This window comes from Triticum aestivum, chromosome 2A (assembly GCF_018294505.1).
Source record: "Triticum aestivum cultivar Chinese Spring chromosome 2A, IWGSC CS RefSeq v2.1, whole genome shotgun sequence".
In the NCBI taxonomy this organism is placed as follows: Eukaryota; Viridiplantae; Streptophyta; class Magnoliopsida; order Poales; family Poaceae; genus Triticum; species Triticum aestivum.
Genome location: NC_057797.1, coordinates 118,635,004 through 118,651,048, shown reverse-complemented (window position 1 = coordinate 118,651,048; position 16,045 = coordinate 118,635,004).

The following is a 16,045-nucleotide window of genomic DNA, read 5'->3' as shown; positions in this document are numbered from 1 at the left end:
AAACGTTTCCAAAAATCCTGAAAATAATTTTGGGCTCTGTTTAGAATATTTCCAACAGCAAACATTTATTTCTAGAATTATTTGAGAATTTAAATTATTTTATAGCATTTAAATGCCCAAATTCAAATACTTATGATTTAATTCAATGACCTTCTATTGACCTACAAAATTGTGCACCAATTTTGCCAGAGGTTTTAACCCAAGACAAAGAGGATGAACTTTTTAGAAGGGCATTTCAGGTTCATTGAAAATAATTTTAGTAAACCCTAGTTGTTTCCAGGGGTGTTGGGGGTTTCTGCTTTCCCCACTTCAAATTTAAGAGAAATTTAAACATGATGCACACTCTAATGCTTGAACTAGCTAGGGTGTGACAACTCACCCCCACTCAAAAGAATCTCGTCCCGAGATTTAGGATCCTCCGGGAAGAAGGTGGGGTACTCGAGTCGAAGACGATCCTCCCTTTCCCAAGTGGCTTCTTTCTCGGAATGGTGTGACCATTGAACCTTGAGAAACTTGATATTCTGACGTCGAGTGGTACGCTCGGCTTGATCAAGGATATGAACGGGATATTCCCGATAGGAGAGGTTATCTTGTAGATCAAGCGTTTCGTGGTCCACTCCACGGATAGGATCCACGAAGCAACGCCTGAGTTGTGAAACATGGAAGACATCATGAACTCTGGAAAGATGCAGAGGTAGTTCCAATTGGTAGGCAACTTCTCCTCGTTTGGCAAGAATGTGAAAGGGTCCAATGTAACGAGGAGCCAATTTGCCTTTGATACCGAAACGATGGGTTCCCTTTAACGGAGTAACCCGAAGGTAAGCCTTCTCATCGACTTCATAAATCATAGGTTTATGTTTACGATCATATTGACTCTTTTGACGAGATTGGGCTGTTTTCAATTTCTCACGAATAACGCGAACCTGCTCTTCTGCTTCCTGAATCATATCTAGGCCAAAGAGTTGTCTTTCCCCGGTTTCTGACCAGTTAAGAGGCGTTCGACATTTTCGTCCATAAAGAACTTCGAAAGGAGCCTTGCCTAAGCTAGCTTGATAACTATTGTTATAAGCAAACTCCACGAAGGGAAGGCATTTCTCCCAACTCATTCCGAACGAGATGACAGAAGCTTAGAGCATATCTTCCAGAATTTGATTGACTCGCTCTACTTGACCACTTGATTGAGGATGGAAGGCGGTACTAAAAGAGAGACGAGTTCCCATAGCATTTTGGAAACTTTCCCAAAATCGAGAGGTGAAGAGACTCCCACGGTCTGAGTTAATTTCCAATGGAACACCATGAAGAGACACTATTCGGGAGATGTATAAACCGGCTAGCTGGCTAGCGGTGATACTCTCACGAACAGGTAGGAAATGGGCTACTTTGGAAAGTCGGTCGATCACGACGAAGATGGCATTATTCCCTCTCTTGGTTCTAGGAAACCCAGTGATGAAATCCATACTGATTTTATCCCATTTCCATTCAGGGGTAGCCAAAGGTTGAAGGGTGCCAGCAGGCCGTTGATGCTCTTCTTTAACACGACGACAAACGTCGCAATTAGCAAGGTATTGAGCGATTTCCCTCTTCATCCTAGTCCACCAAAACCTCTGGCGTAGGTCTTGATACATTTTGGTACTACCGGGATGAATGGTGAGAGGGGATTCATGAGCTTCCTTAAGGATCAGCCGCCTCAGGTTTCGTGCCTTTGGAACCACTAGGCGATTCCCAAAGTATACAACACCTTGATCATCAATGGAGAAACAATTCGCGACTCCTTTCTTAATGTTTCTCTTAATACGGGAGATTCCCGTATCTACCTTCTGTGCCTTGATGATCTGATCCGTAAGGGTAGGTTTCGCCACCAGGGTGGATAGGAATCCTCGAGGAACAATGTGAAGATTTAGCTTACGAAATTCCTCATGGAGAAATGGTTGACTTTGTTGTAACATCAGGTTGTTACAATAGGACTTACGGCTTAGCGCATCAGCCATGACATTGGCTTTGCCCGGGGTGTAAGTTATTCCTAAGTCGTAATCCGAGATCAACTCAACCCAACGTCTTTGCCTGAGATTCAAATCTGGTTGGGTGAAGATATATTTCAAACTTTGGTGATCGGTGAAGATCTCGCAACGATTACCGAGAAGGTAATGTCGCCAAGTTTTAAGTGCATGGACTACAGCTGCAAGCTCTAGATCATGTGTGGGATAATTTTCCTCATGTGGGTGTAATTGCCGTGAAGCATAGGCAATTACTTGACGATCTTGCATGAGTATGCAACATAGTCCTTGTCGCGAGGCGTCGCAATAGATAATAAAGTCCTTGGAGAAATCTGGTGGTACCAGTACGGGAGCAGATGTCAGGCGTCTTTTCAGTTCCTAAAAGCTGGACTCGCATTGTGGAGTCCACTCGAACTTTTTATCTTTCTTGAGGAGTTTAGTTGGAGGTTTAGCAACCTTGGAGAAATTCTCGACGAAGCGGCGACAATAGCTCGCTAAGCCAAGGAAGCTCCGAACTTGCTTGACCGTCTTAGGTGGAGTCCAATCAAGGACGGCTTGAACTCGCTCGGGATTGACAGCAATACCCTTACCAGAGATTACATGGCCTAGATAGGTCACTTCTGGCAACCAAAATTCCCACTTGGAGAATTTGGCATAAAGGCGATGCTCTCGAAGTTTCATCAATACCAGCCTTAGATGTTCGGCATGTTCCTCTTCATTCTTGGAGTAGATGAGTATGTCATCGAGGTATACTACGACGAATTTATCCAAGTACTCCATGAAAACCGAGTTCATTAACCGGGAGAAGGTGGCTGGGGCATTGGTTAAACCGAAGGACATAACGGTGTACTCGTATTGGCCATAACGAGTAACAAAGGCTGTTTTGGGAAATGTCCCCATTTCTGATTTTGATTTGATGGTAGCCCAACCTCAGATCCATCTTGGAAAAGACTGAGGATCCAGCGAGCTGATCATACAGATTGTTGATCCTGGGAAGCGGATATTTGTTCTTGATGGTGACCAAATTGACAGGTCGGTAATCCACAACCATTTGATTCGTTCAATCCTTCTTCTTAACGAAGAGGACGGGGCAAGCCCAAGGAGAGGAACTAGGATGGATGAAACCCTTTTTCAAGGACTCATCGAGTTGGTTCTTAAGCTCGGCTAGTTCTAAGGGTGCCATCTTGTAGGGTCTTCTAGAAATTGGAACGGTTCCTGGAACAAGGTCTATCACAAACTCAACATCCCTGTCAGGTGGAACACCTGACAGTTCTTCTAGAAAGACATCCGGAAAGTCTCGGACTACCGGAACATCCTCAAGGTCTGGAAGAGGGTTGGCATTTAGGGAGTAAAGCTGGTGATTGGCCACTCAAGTTAAGACATTGACTGTCTTGCCCGATGGGTGAGTAAGTTGAACGGTTCTAGTGGCACAATCAATCTTAGAATAATGAGCTGACATCCAGTCCATACCCAAGATGATGTTTATGTCCGTGGACTTGAGAGCTATTAAGGATGCAAGGAAGAAAAGTCTATCGACAAGAATTTCGTTCCCATGGCTTACTCTAGAAGTTTGCCATTTGGAACCCGGAGTTTGAATTACCATGGAAGTGGGCATGTCACAGAATGTCGTGTTATGCAATCGAGCATAGTTCTCGGATATGAATGAATGAGATGCTCCAGTATCGAAAAGAACAGATGTCGGATGGCAGTTAACAAGGAGCGTACCAAGAACGACGTTGGGATCCTCATGGGCCTCCTCGGCTGAAACATAATTGACATGGCCACGGGCAGTGGTGACCGGCTTGGCGTAGAATGTTTTTCCCGCGGACTTACCACGGCCAACGGACTTTCCAGCTTGAATGGGATTGTTGTTCTGGGGACACTCTCGGCTATAGTGACCCGGCTCTCCACACTTAAAGCATGTCACCACATTGGGGCGTGGAGCAGCATTAGCAGCGGGGCCACCATAGGGCTTGGGCGGTGCAAATTGCTGGTTGGGACGAGGCGCCTCAAAGGATGGCCTCGGGATGAACCTGGGTGGCAGTGCCGTGCTTGGGATCCACACCCGGCGCTTCTGAGCTCCAGAGCCGGATGAAGAGCCAAAATCACGGGAGTGCTTGCGTGAAGCGTCATAATCAGTCTGACCTGTCTCAGCACTGATGGCTTTATTGACCAACTTCTGAAAGGATGTGCACTCGTGCAGACGGAGATCGCGGCGAAGCTCAGGGCTAAGTCCCTTGCGGAACCTTGCCTGCTTCTTAGCGTCAGTAGATACCTCTTCAGGGGCATAGCGTGCCAGATTCCCAAATTCACGACTATATGCATCCACAGTCAGTCTTCCTTGGGTGAAGTTGCAGAACTCCTTCCTCTTGCGATCCATGAGACCTTCCGGGATGTGATGCTCACGGAAAGCCTCACTAAATTCAGCCCAAGTAGTAATTTGGCCGACCGGGCGCATAGCTTCAAAATTCTCCCACCAAAGGCTAGCAGGGCCTTCGAGGTGGTAGGCAGCGTAAGTAACCTTGTCGGCTTCGGCTACGTTGGCAGAACATAGCTTGTGAGTAATGCTGCGAAGCCAGTCATCTGCGTCGAGGGGTTCGACGGAATGGTTAAACTTTGATGGGTACAGCTTGATAAAGTCATTGATTGACACCAAGTCATTTCGTGGGTGGCGTGCAGTGTTCTGCTCAATCCGCTCTAGCAGGCGGTTAGTCTCACGCTTGTTTATTTCCGCCTCCAGCATTACTTCGGCCAGAGAAGGCGGGTGAGGCAGATTTTCACCCCTAGCTGCACTGGCTTCCCCCTGCTCTGAGGCAGCAGGGTTGCTGCGGGTGTTGACCATCCTAGGAGAAAACAAAACAACAGTTTAGACAATGATGGCTCAAACTTAGCAAGGAAGTGCAGAATGTAATGGATAACACGGAATGCAGAGATGTTCATCCGTATGTCATGGTAATATAAAACTGCCATATATATACCATTGGTCATACACATCATACATAGTTTAGTACAAGCCCAGGCTACAGTACAACTATGATGAAAGACGTTACATCTCATCGGAGGCATTCCAAGCTCCTATACATTATTTGTCTACACCTCCGGAATTGATTACACACTAAGTCGTAGTCCACCAGTCACGCAGGACAGTGAAGATACAACTATTACAATACTAGTGGTACTACTACTAACTCAGACAGCTCCGTAGTAGTCCTCATAGAAGTCACCTCCATAGTCTGGAAGTTCAACATGACCATCCGGAAACAGACGGTCCTGAGGAGCCTGTGGACCATAGGGGCTAGGATGAGGTCTTGGACCAACAAACAGTGGCCTGCGGGGACCACGGGGTGGGGTGATGCCTCCCACATCACGCCAATCCACCATGTCTGGCAGAGCAGATCTCACGGGATACAGATCCCTTGTATCCATACATCCAGCTTGCACCGCGGGTGCAAACCGAGTCAATGTGGCCCAATGATCAGCACGGGTATTGAAAAGCTCCAGTCTCAAGGCCCGATTCTCTCGGTCCTTATCTTCGAGCATCTCAGCAGTGGTACGAGTTAATGAGTCCTCCTGAGTGGAGTCAGCATAGATAGCCTGAAGATACCCTTGCGCTCCCGGAAGTGAAGCTGGCATGTAACGGAAGTCGGTGTTCCGAAGCAGGCCAGTCCGGACTTGCATAATGGTCATCATGGAATAGGCAGCATCCTGCACAGCCATCTCAACAGTAACCCCGAGTCCATAGGAACAGTGAAGGGGCTCGGTAGATCCAGGATAAGAAGGAAATATCCTGACGGTGCAGAAATATTGGCTTTGATTAAAGTCGCGGAATTGCTCTTCGACGGTGTATTCGGGATACCAACGGTAACCCGTCTCGATCATTACCCGGACTAACATAGCAGTATGACCGGGCACGTCGAGGCACCGGGTCAGGCGAACCACTTGGTTTTGAACACGGTTGGCCATCTGAAAGCACAACCACAATGCAAAGACATCAGAATTTCTAGGGAAAATTGGACAGCATAACAGCTGTAAATGCTCAGAAAAAGATTTGAGACATCCACAACAGTTCGCAATACCACTCAACAACATCATATCAAGGTTCTGATCCAATTAGCAACATACTAAGAATAGTAGAAACTGAACTGGGACTTGTAACAACAATCCTATAAGCTACTACGGATTAGTAACACGTGAACCTGATAGAAGAAGAGAGCCTAGTCCTTAACCCACGTTGAATGAGAAGAGAATGACTCAGATCAGAGGCATAGGGTAAAGGAGTAAAAGAGCCTTACGTTCCCTCCCACAATCAATTCCCCTACATATAACTAAAGCATTTCTAGACTCGACATCGACCAGTTTGGCTCAACGAACCTACAGGCAGTCCGGCTCTGATACCAACGCTGTCAGGACCCCGATTCCAAGCCACATCGATCTAGCCGGTAACACCTCATATCACTTTGCGGCCTCACGCACGGTATCCCACGGGTGTCACCTTACCATGGCCCGGGACCGTTTGCGCCTTTTGGCTCACGTATATGATAGTGTCGCTAGCATCCATATGACAGAGAACCCGGGCCGACATGGCTAGTCGTGAACCCAAAGCGACACAGACCTATGGAGACAGGCATACATGAATCACATCGAGCATGTCGGTCATCAGCGAGTGATTCCGGGCTGTAGCACTGGGCTAACAGGACTCCGGGGAACCCGGGCTGTAGCAGGCTAGGCAGGACTCCGGAAGTCACCGCGTGACATTTCCCCGAAGGGACAGACATAGGAACGAAGTGAAACACATGCCGGCCAGTCAAGTGTCCTGAACAGTAGTGCTGGGCTAGCAGGACTCCGGTGTACCGGGCTGTAGCGGACTACTATGGCTCGAGGAACACTAGACTACATTTCCCCATAAGAAAGGCTGCCAAGGATAAACAACTAGATTGTCGGATCCCACTCATACCAAGCATTTCAATCATACACACAATATGCCCGATATGAGTACATACAACATGGCATCACAACAAAACTCTACAACTCAAGTACTTTATTTAAAGGCTCCAGGGAGCCATACATAACATGTTCATACAGATAGGGGTCACATGACCCGACACTCAAGTCATACAAACATACAAGCACATGCGGAAGCAACTAGTCTGAGTACAGACTCTAGAAAGAAAGAAGGCTTCTCGAAGCCTGTCTATCTACATAGGGCCCTCCATGGCCAGGATCACCACCTGGGTGGCTAGTCACTCGTCGACGTCAAGGTCTACGTAGAACCCATCGGAGGGGGCGGTGTTGTCGTCTGAAAACAGTAATTAAGCAAACATGAGTACAAAGGTACTCAGCAAGTCTTACATCAGAACCTACTATACATGCTTATTCTCAAGAAGGTGGTGGGGTTAATGCAGCAAGCCAGCTTTGACTCTTGGCTAAGCTATCCTACGGAACTCCACCAGTAAAATAGTTTTCGCACACGAGTCCACTACTCACCAACACAATACTCCACCGGGGATCCTCCCTCGTCATCCTACGAGAGGGCCATCCTCGGTACTCACACTTATCTTGAGTCTTTTAGTAGTATCCATTAACTTGTCTATGAACTGTATAGGCAACCAAGTAGTCCTTTACCGCGGACGCGGCTATTCGAATAGTTTTATACCCTGCAGGGGTGTACTTCTTCATACACGCTTTCACCACTTACCGCCGTTTACACGACATGTACTCGGCAACCTTCAAGCGGAAGCCCAGCGAGGGTGTCGGCCACGGCCTACCTAAACACTTAAGTCTCTAGTCCAGGTTTATCGCCTATCCAGGTTCCATCCGCAGGGAGTCCGGCCGAGGTTTCCACATACGGCCCCGAACGATGTGAACAGGGTTCCCGAGACACCAAACGGGTGACTCGGTACACCGTGCCACGGTGTATCTACCGCAACATAGCCCACCCCTAGGGTCAGCGCTACGCACGGCCGCCAACACATAACCTACAAACACCAGAAACTATTTGCAACTCCTGGACAGAGTACTAGGGTGATTAAGAAGCCGAGAGGGTCCATTGGTTTCGGGCCCAATGTACGGTAGTAACTGCATCTTAAATCACACATACAGATCTCAGTTCTTATGGACGGCCTCAATGAAACAACCCACCATGTACTCCTACATGGCCTCTCATCGATACCTTTACCAAAACATGTTCAACACATCCCTCATATTACCGACACAAGCATTTCACTCTAGCCCATCACCCAGATGAACCAGACCTGACACAACTCTAAGCATAGCAGGCATAGCAAGGTAGGAATCACATACATGGCTCAATCAACTCCTACACATGCTAGTGGGTTTCATCTAGTTACTGTGGCAATGACAGGTCATGCAGAGGATAAGGGTTCAACTACCGTACCACACAGCAGTTTGAATCGCGTTGTCTTAATGCAGTAAACAAGAGCAGAAGCGAGAACATGGGTTTGTATCGAAATGATCAATGGGTTGCTTGCCTGATGGAGTGGTAGTGGGATACTGCCCTTCAGTTGGATACTCGTGAATATCCTCGGAGGCAGAACCTACCACGAAGAACACATCGGAACACAATCAACACAGGACGATATGCAACAATATGATGCATGCTATGACATGGCAATATGAATGTGTCTTGGCCTAATGCAAGCTATAACAGAAAGGAATGAACTCATTTGAATCAAAGATTCAAATATTAGCTCATTAAACATGGCCTTAATAGTGCATTTCCTTATTCTACTTAAACAGCAAGATAAACTTGTTTTGTCATGCATGAAACCATTACAGATGGATAGATTGAATTTTTCTGATCATTTTTCATATATAAATCTTTGCATTTGGAGCTATGGTTGATTTTCTATGATTTTTAGAAGTTCTGACTATTTTCTGGAATTTCCTATTAAAGAATAAATCCAGTAATTTAATTATTGTGTTAGCATTACGTCAGGGTGACGTCAGTGGTCAATGGGGACGTCCAGGTCAAACCTGACTGGTGGGTCCCGCGTGTCAGTAGTTAATTAAGCTAATTATTTTTAATTAAAACTAATCTGATTTAGTTAACAGAGGGGGCCCACTTGTCATTGACTCACGGGAGTCAAACTGGGGTCAAACCCCTGGTCAGCGGGGCTAATCCCGTCGGCAACTCGACACCGGCGAGGCCCGAGACGGTGGCACGGCTCCGAAAACACCCAGGGCACGGGTGAGGCCGTTCTTGGGTCGTTGGAGAGCTCTTGCAGGCGCGTATCTAGTGGTGGTGGAGGCCGGGCCTATGGTGGCCGGAGACAACAACGGCGAGCTCCAAGGCGGCGGCCGGAGTTCGGCCATGTGCGGGGTTAGGGCTGCGGCGTGCAAACATGGAAATTGAGGCGCTAGCGAGGCACTACGCGATGCGGCAAGCACGTTGCATAGAACGGGATGACCAAATGGTCGCCGGAGCGACGCCGGCGACAAGCTCGAGCGGAGATGAGCTTAGGCCATGGTGGAACTATGGCCTAGAGGGTGCAAACGCGTGGGAAAGAAGACGGGAAAAGCGGCGGAGCTCACAGGGAGGTCGATGAGCAGATCAGTGGGCTCGGGGGCGACCGGAGCGAGGCGAATCGATGAACGGCGTCCGGCGGGTACCGAGGTTGAAGACGGCACGATAGCAGCGATGCAGGGCCTCCGGCGAAGCATGGCTCGGTGGGGAGGGCGAGGGCGTCGTGGCGGAGCGATTTGGCTTGTCGGAGGGGCGAGGGGGTGGCTCTGGCGTCGTCTACGACAAACGGCGGCGAGGAACGCGCTCGGGCATCGCGGGAGAGAGTGAGGGAAACGAAGGGGGAGTGAGCGAGGATGAGAGGGGGACGTGGGGGTCGCGTGGCATCCCTGGACGTCTCCAGGACGTCGGCAGAAGCAGGAGGTGGCCGGCGTGTGGCCACGGGCGCCGGCCACGCGCTCCGGGTCTTTCTGGCGGGAGGAGGACGATGACTGGTAGCTAGTCGGCTGGGCCGAGCCAGGTGGGCTGGGCCAGCACAGGTAAGGCCCAGGTAGCTTCCCTCTCTCTCTTTTATTTTTATTTGTTTCTGTTTTTCTATTTAACTGCAAATGTTGGGCTTTATTTAAAATACTAAAACGTTTCCAAAAATCCTGAAAATAATTTTGGGCTCTGTTTAGAATATTTCCAATAGCAAACATTTATTTTCAGAATTATTTGAGCATTTAAATTATTTTATAGCATTTAAATGCCCAAATTCAAATACTTATGATTTAATTCAATGACCTTCTATTGACCTAGAAAATTGTGCACCAATTTTGCCAGAGGTTTTAACCCAAGACAAAGAGGATGAACTTTTTAGAAGGGCATTTCCGGTTCATTGACAATAATTTTAGTAAACCCTAGTTGTTTCCATGGGGGTGTTGGGGGTTTCTGCTTTCCCCATTTCAAATTTAAGAGAAATTTAAACATGATGCACACTCTAATGCTTGAACTAGCTAGGGTGTGACATCAGTATCTGGCTCTATCGCCACTGAGAGTGCGGCCTCCATGGCAGGGTCTATCCCTCCGCTCTCGAATGGTGTGATTTCCTCCGGATTAACGGCCGGAGTAGTTGCAGATGCGATGTCCTGAACACTGCCCGACGGCAGAGTTACGTCATGCTCGTCGCGACTGTGCGGCGCGTCCGACATGGGCTCGAATCCGTCGAAGATCAAGTCTCCGCGGATGTCGGCCTTGTAGTTCAAGTTTCCAAATCTGACCTAATGGCAGCTCTCGATCTGCTCCAGATGGCCAAACGAATTGGCCCGCAGTGCGAAGCCGCCGAATACGAAGATCTGTCCGGGGAGGAAAACCTCGCCCTGGACCACATCGCTAGCGATGATCGAAGGAGCCATCAAGCCTTACGGAGACAACACAGTGGAGCTCTCAATAAAAGCACCAATGTCGGTGTCAAAACCGGCGGATCTCGGGTAGGGGGTCCCGAACTGTGCGTCTAAGGCAGATGGTAACAGGAGGCAGGGGACACGATGTTTACCCAGGTTCGGGCCCTCTTGATGGAGGTAATACCCTACGTCCTGCTTGATTGTTCTTGATGATATGAGTATTACAAGAGTTGATCTACCACGAGATCAAAGAGGCTAAACCCTAGAAGCTAGCCTATGGTATGATTGTATCTTGTCCTACGGACTACAACCCTCCGGTTTATATAGACACCGGAGTGGGCTAGGGTTACACATGGTCGGTTACAAAGGAGGAGATATACATATCCGTATTGCCTAGCTTGCCTTCCACGCCAAGTAGAGTCCCATCCGGGCACGGGACGAAGTCTTCAATCTCGTATCTTCATAGTCCAACAATCCGGCCAAAGGATATAGTCCGGCTGTCCGGAGACCCCCTAATCCAGGACTCCCTCACTTGTGTTATTCATGTTTGTTCATGCTTATTCGGACATATGATTTATGGTTGGAGATTATGTTGCACATCCCTGCTCATGTTGGTATCATGCATTGTAGTTGCATCATGTTATTTTCATATGACTCGGCTAATTAATATGCAAGTTAAACTGGACTATAATCAAACTTGAACATCTGCTGGCTGAGTCATAGTGCCATCGTATTGAGCTGACAAGTGCAGCCACACTTGCCTTTATGGGAGGGTCCTAACTGGGTCTATTGTCATGCCTCTCGCCGGTGCCTCCAATGAGGAAAGGTTATGCGTGGGTGCTACCTTGGCCGGGTAGGATGGCATAAGCCTTGTGTGCCCATGTTTGGTTTTGAGCTCATGTCCCCGTTTGGGACCGTTTTGCCACGACGGTGGTCGTTGATGCCTTTGGTAGGCACGGGGCCACCCATGACTTAGCCCAGAGGGAGTTAGTCGGAGTGGCCGGTGGAGTGTCATGGCAGTAGGACGGTTTTGTCAGAACGCCGTTGGTCCACCCGAATGGGAGTGTGAGGCCATGGGTTCCGTGGTGTGGGTACAGTGTGCTAACCTCTGCAGAGTGTGTGTTAAATCTATCGATAGCCACGCCCGTAGATATGGGCCCAGTTCGTAGTCGGTCACACTATGGTTCAAAAGTAGTAGTAGTAATAATAATAATAATAATAATAATAATAATAATAATAATAATAATAATAATAATAATAATAATAATAATAATGTGCTTAATAACAACCCCGGTTCGATGATGAAAGAAGTTGTTTGATCTTTATGTGATCATGAGAGGATCGCCATGGTATCAAGGATACCGAGTCGTTGGATATTTGTGGTGTTATGCGAGAATCACGGGTAAAGGTCAAGCTCCTTGTGGTCATGTATTGATTACTACGGTATTGTTTATACCAAGCTTGATTTGATCCTGAGATAATCGTGTGATGTCCGAGGATGGTAAGTGATGCATGTGAGGGTTACGTGGTAACCCCGAGCAGAGTAAGTTGGTGCATGATAGTGTCATCACATTGCATGTTAGTATCATCATGTTTGTTCATGCCATGCTTATATTGTGCTATTGGTATCATGTTGTTCATGCCATGTTGTTTAGATGATATCATGTTAATCCTTGTTAACATGTAATTGCCATGTTGTTGTTTGTCTTGAATGCTTCTGGTTATTGTGAGCTTGCAAGTACATTCAATGTACTAACCTGGCATGCCATGCCAGCTTGCAGGTCAAGCCGGATTTGATTGCTTGTTTGCCATGGATTCTTTGTTTGCGAGCTAGGATAAGCGTTCCAGCCAGAGTCCCTGCGGAGTGGAGTTCACCACCATCTTTATTGTTCCGCTGCTAGAGTTATTCCGCTGCTTTGAGTTGTTCTGCTGGTTGCATAGAGCAACAGTGGCAAGCGTAGTGTCGCCGTGCCGATGTAACCCCTTGTACCCAGTATAGATTTTAATAAAGAGTTGATTTGTTCTATGCTAAGCAGTGTCGTATTCCAGAAGACTTCTCCTCGATCTTTGGAATGGAATACGGGGCGTTCCGGTTTCTCTAATTCGGGGTGCCACATATGCTCCCTGGCAACGGCGCCAGAAAAAGGGTCTTGATAAACCACAAGTATAGGGGATTGCAATAGTTTTCAAGGGTAGAGTATTCAACCCAAATTTATTGATTCGACACAAGGGGAGCCAAAGAATATTCTCAAGTATTAGCAGCTGAGTTGTCAATTCAACCACACCTGAAAGACTTAATATCTACAGCAAAGTAGTATGGAAGTAACAATAACGGTAGCAAAAGTAGCAGTAGCAGTTTTGTAACAATAGTAATAGTGGCAACGGAAAAGTAACTTAGCAAAGATCAATATGAAACGAACTTGTAGGCAATGGATCAGTGATGGATAATTATGTCGGATGGCATTCATCATGCAACAGTTATAACCTAGGGTGACACAGAACTAGCTCCAATTCATCAATATAATGTAGGCATGTATTCCGTATATAGTCATACGTGCTTATGGAAAAGAACTTGCATGACATCTTTTGTCCAGCCCTCCCGTGGCAGCGGGGCCCTAATGGAAACTAAGGGATATTAAGGCCTCCTTTTAATAGAGAACCGAAACAAAGCATTAGCACTTAGTGAATACATGAACTCCTCAAACTACGGTAATCACCGGAAAGAATCCCAATTATTGTCATGTTGGGGTATGCAGATCATAACTCGTAATAGGTGTCTACAACTTGCAAGATCGGATCAAGAAAACAAATATATTTATGAAAACATAATAGGTTCATATCTGAAATCATGGCACTCGGTCCCTAGTGACAAGCATTAAGGATAGCAAAGTCATAGCAACATCAATCTCAGAACATAGTGGATACTAGGGATCAAACCCTAACAAAACTAACTCGATTACATGATACATCTCATCCAAACCATCACCGTCCAGCAAGTCTATAATGGAATTACTCACGCATGGCGGTGAGCATCATGAAATTGGTGATGGAGGAAGGTTGGTGATGATGATGGCAATGATTTCCCCTCTTTGGAGCCCCGAACAGACTCCAGATCTACCCTCCCGATGAAGAACATGGGGTGACGGTGGCTCCATATCGTAAAACGTGATGACTCCTTCTCTTTGTTTTTTTCTTCCTAAACATGAAAATATAGAGTTGGACTTGAGGTCAGTGGAGGTCCAGGGGACACACAAGCTAGGGGGCGACCATAGGGGGTAGGGCATGCACCCCACCCTTGTGGTCTCCTGGTGGGTCCCCTCTGGTTGATTCTTTCGCTAATATTTTTTGTATATTCCAAAAATATTCTCCATAAACATTCAGGTCATTCCGAGAACTTTTATTTCTGCACAAAAATAACACCAAGGCAATTCTGCTGGAAACAGTGTCAGTCCGGGTTAGTTCCATTTATATCATGCAAATTAGAGTCCAAAACAAGGGCAAAAGAGTTTGGAAAAGTAGATACGATGGAGACGTATCAACAGGCATAAGTTAAACAAGACTGCCTTAAGAAGGCTAGCAAAAAAGCAAGAACGATTGAAAAGGCAAGGCCTCTTGCCTGGGAGCCACCTAACTAGTCCTAGTCATCGGAGGTCTCCACGTAGTAGTAGGCTCCATTGGGGTAGTAGTAGTAGTCGTCGGCGGTGGCATCTGGCTCCTGGGATCTGTCATCTGATCACAACAATCGGGTATAGGAGGAAAATAGGTAGCAAAGCAACCGTGAGTGCTCATCCAAAGTACTCGCAAGACTGACATCAAATCTATATTAAGTATGCATTGGTATCAAATGGAAGGATTGTATCTGTGGAATATACTGCAGAATGCCAGAATAGAGGGAAAAGCCTAGCCTATCGAAGACTAGCATCTTGAAGCATTAGAAGAGTCTAGATTAGCATATTATAAGTAACAAGCATGTCGTAGTATTAACGCCCAGAGATCCTTCCTCGACTCCCTGCGAGAAAACAATCCCAGAGCCATCATATCCAATTACCATCTCTAGTATCCTGTTCTAGCTGCATAGATCGGGATACAACTCCAAGTCGTCCTGTTACCATGGACACGGATATTCGAATAGATAAACTTCCCTGCAGGGGCGCACCACATTACCCAACACGCTCGAGCACTCTGGCCGAACACACTTTCTTGGGTCATGCTCGGCCCCAGAACATCAACATGTCGTAGCCCTACCTAGGATCAACAGAGATGCCAACACGTTGGTCTACACCAAGCACATAGGGGTCTTGGGCCCATTGCCCTTTGCACTCCTGCACACTGCGAGGGCGGCCTTGAGCAGACCCACCCCTTATACAAGCGCAGGTGGTTCCCATCCAACCGGGCACGTGCCGCTCCATCTCTAATGTCCGAAGAGCTTTGGCTGATACATACGACACTGAGTGCCCATAACTAATCCCGCGTGGTGGTTAGTGCATATAGGCTAGTGGCCAACTCAGATCAAATACCCAATCTCGTTAGTGTATTGGGAGCGTGCGATGATGATCAGTGCTCCTGTCGCCCCGTCTTAAGGACTTATGATAAGGGCCAAGCCCGGCCCACTCTAGGGCGAACTGCCTGCCGGACCGTGCCTTATAATTATCTCGGGGGTACCCTCCCGGTCAACCCGACTTCAGTAACTCTCGTGGGTACCCCTTGGGGACGAATCGACTTCAAAAAGGTTCTGTGGTAAAGTCAAAGTAACCGTGTGTCCAAAACACAAAGGGGAATCCGAGGAATCACTGCTACGTCTTGAGCTTGCGTTGGTTTTCCCCGAAGAGGAAGGGATGATGCAGCAGAGTAGCGTAAGTATTTCCCTCAGTTTTTGAGAACCAAGGTATCAATCCAGTAGGAGGCCACGCTCAAGTCCCTCGTACCTGCACAAACGATAGCTACTCGCAACCAACGCGATTAGGGGTTGTCAATCCCTTCACGGTCACTTACGAGAGTGAGATTTGATAGATATAATACTTTTGGTATTTTTGGTATAAAGATGCAAAGTAAAAAAGTAAAGGCGAAGTAAAAAAGCAAAGCAAGATTAAATTAATGGAGATTGATATGATGAGAATAGACCCGGGGGCCATAGGTTTCACTAGTGGCTTCTCTCAAGAGCATAAGTATTCTACGATGGGTGAACAAAT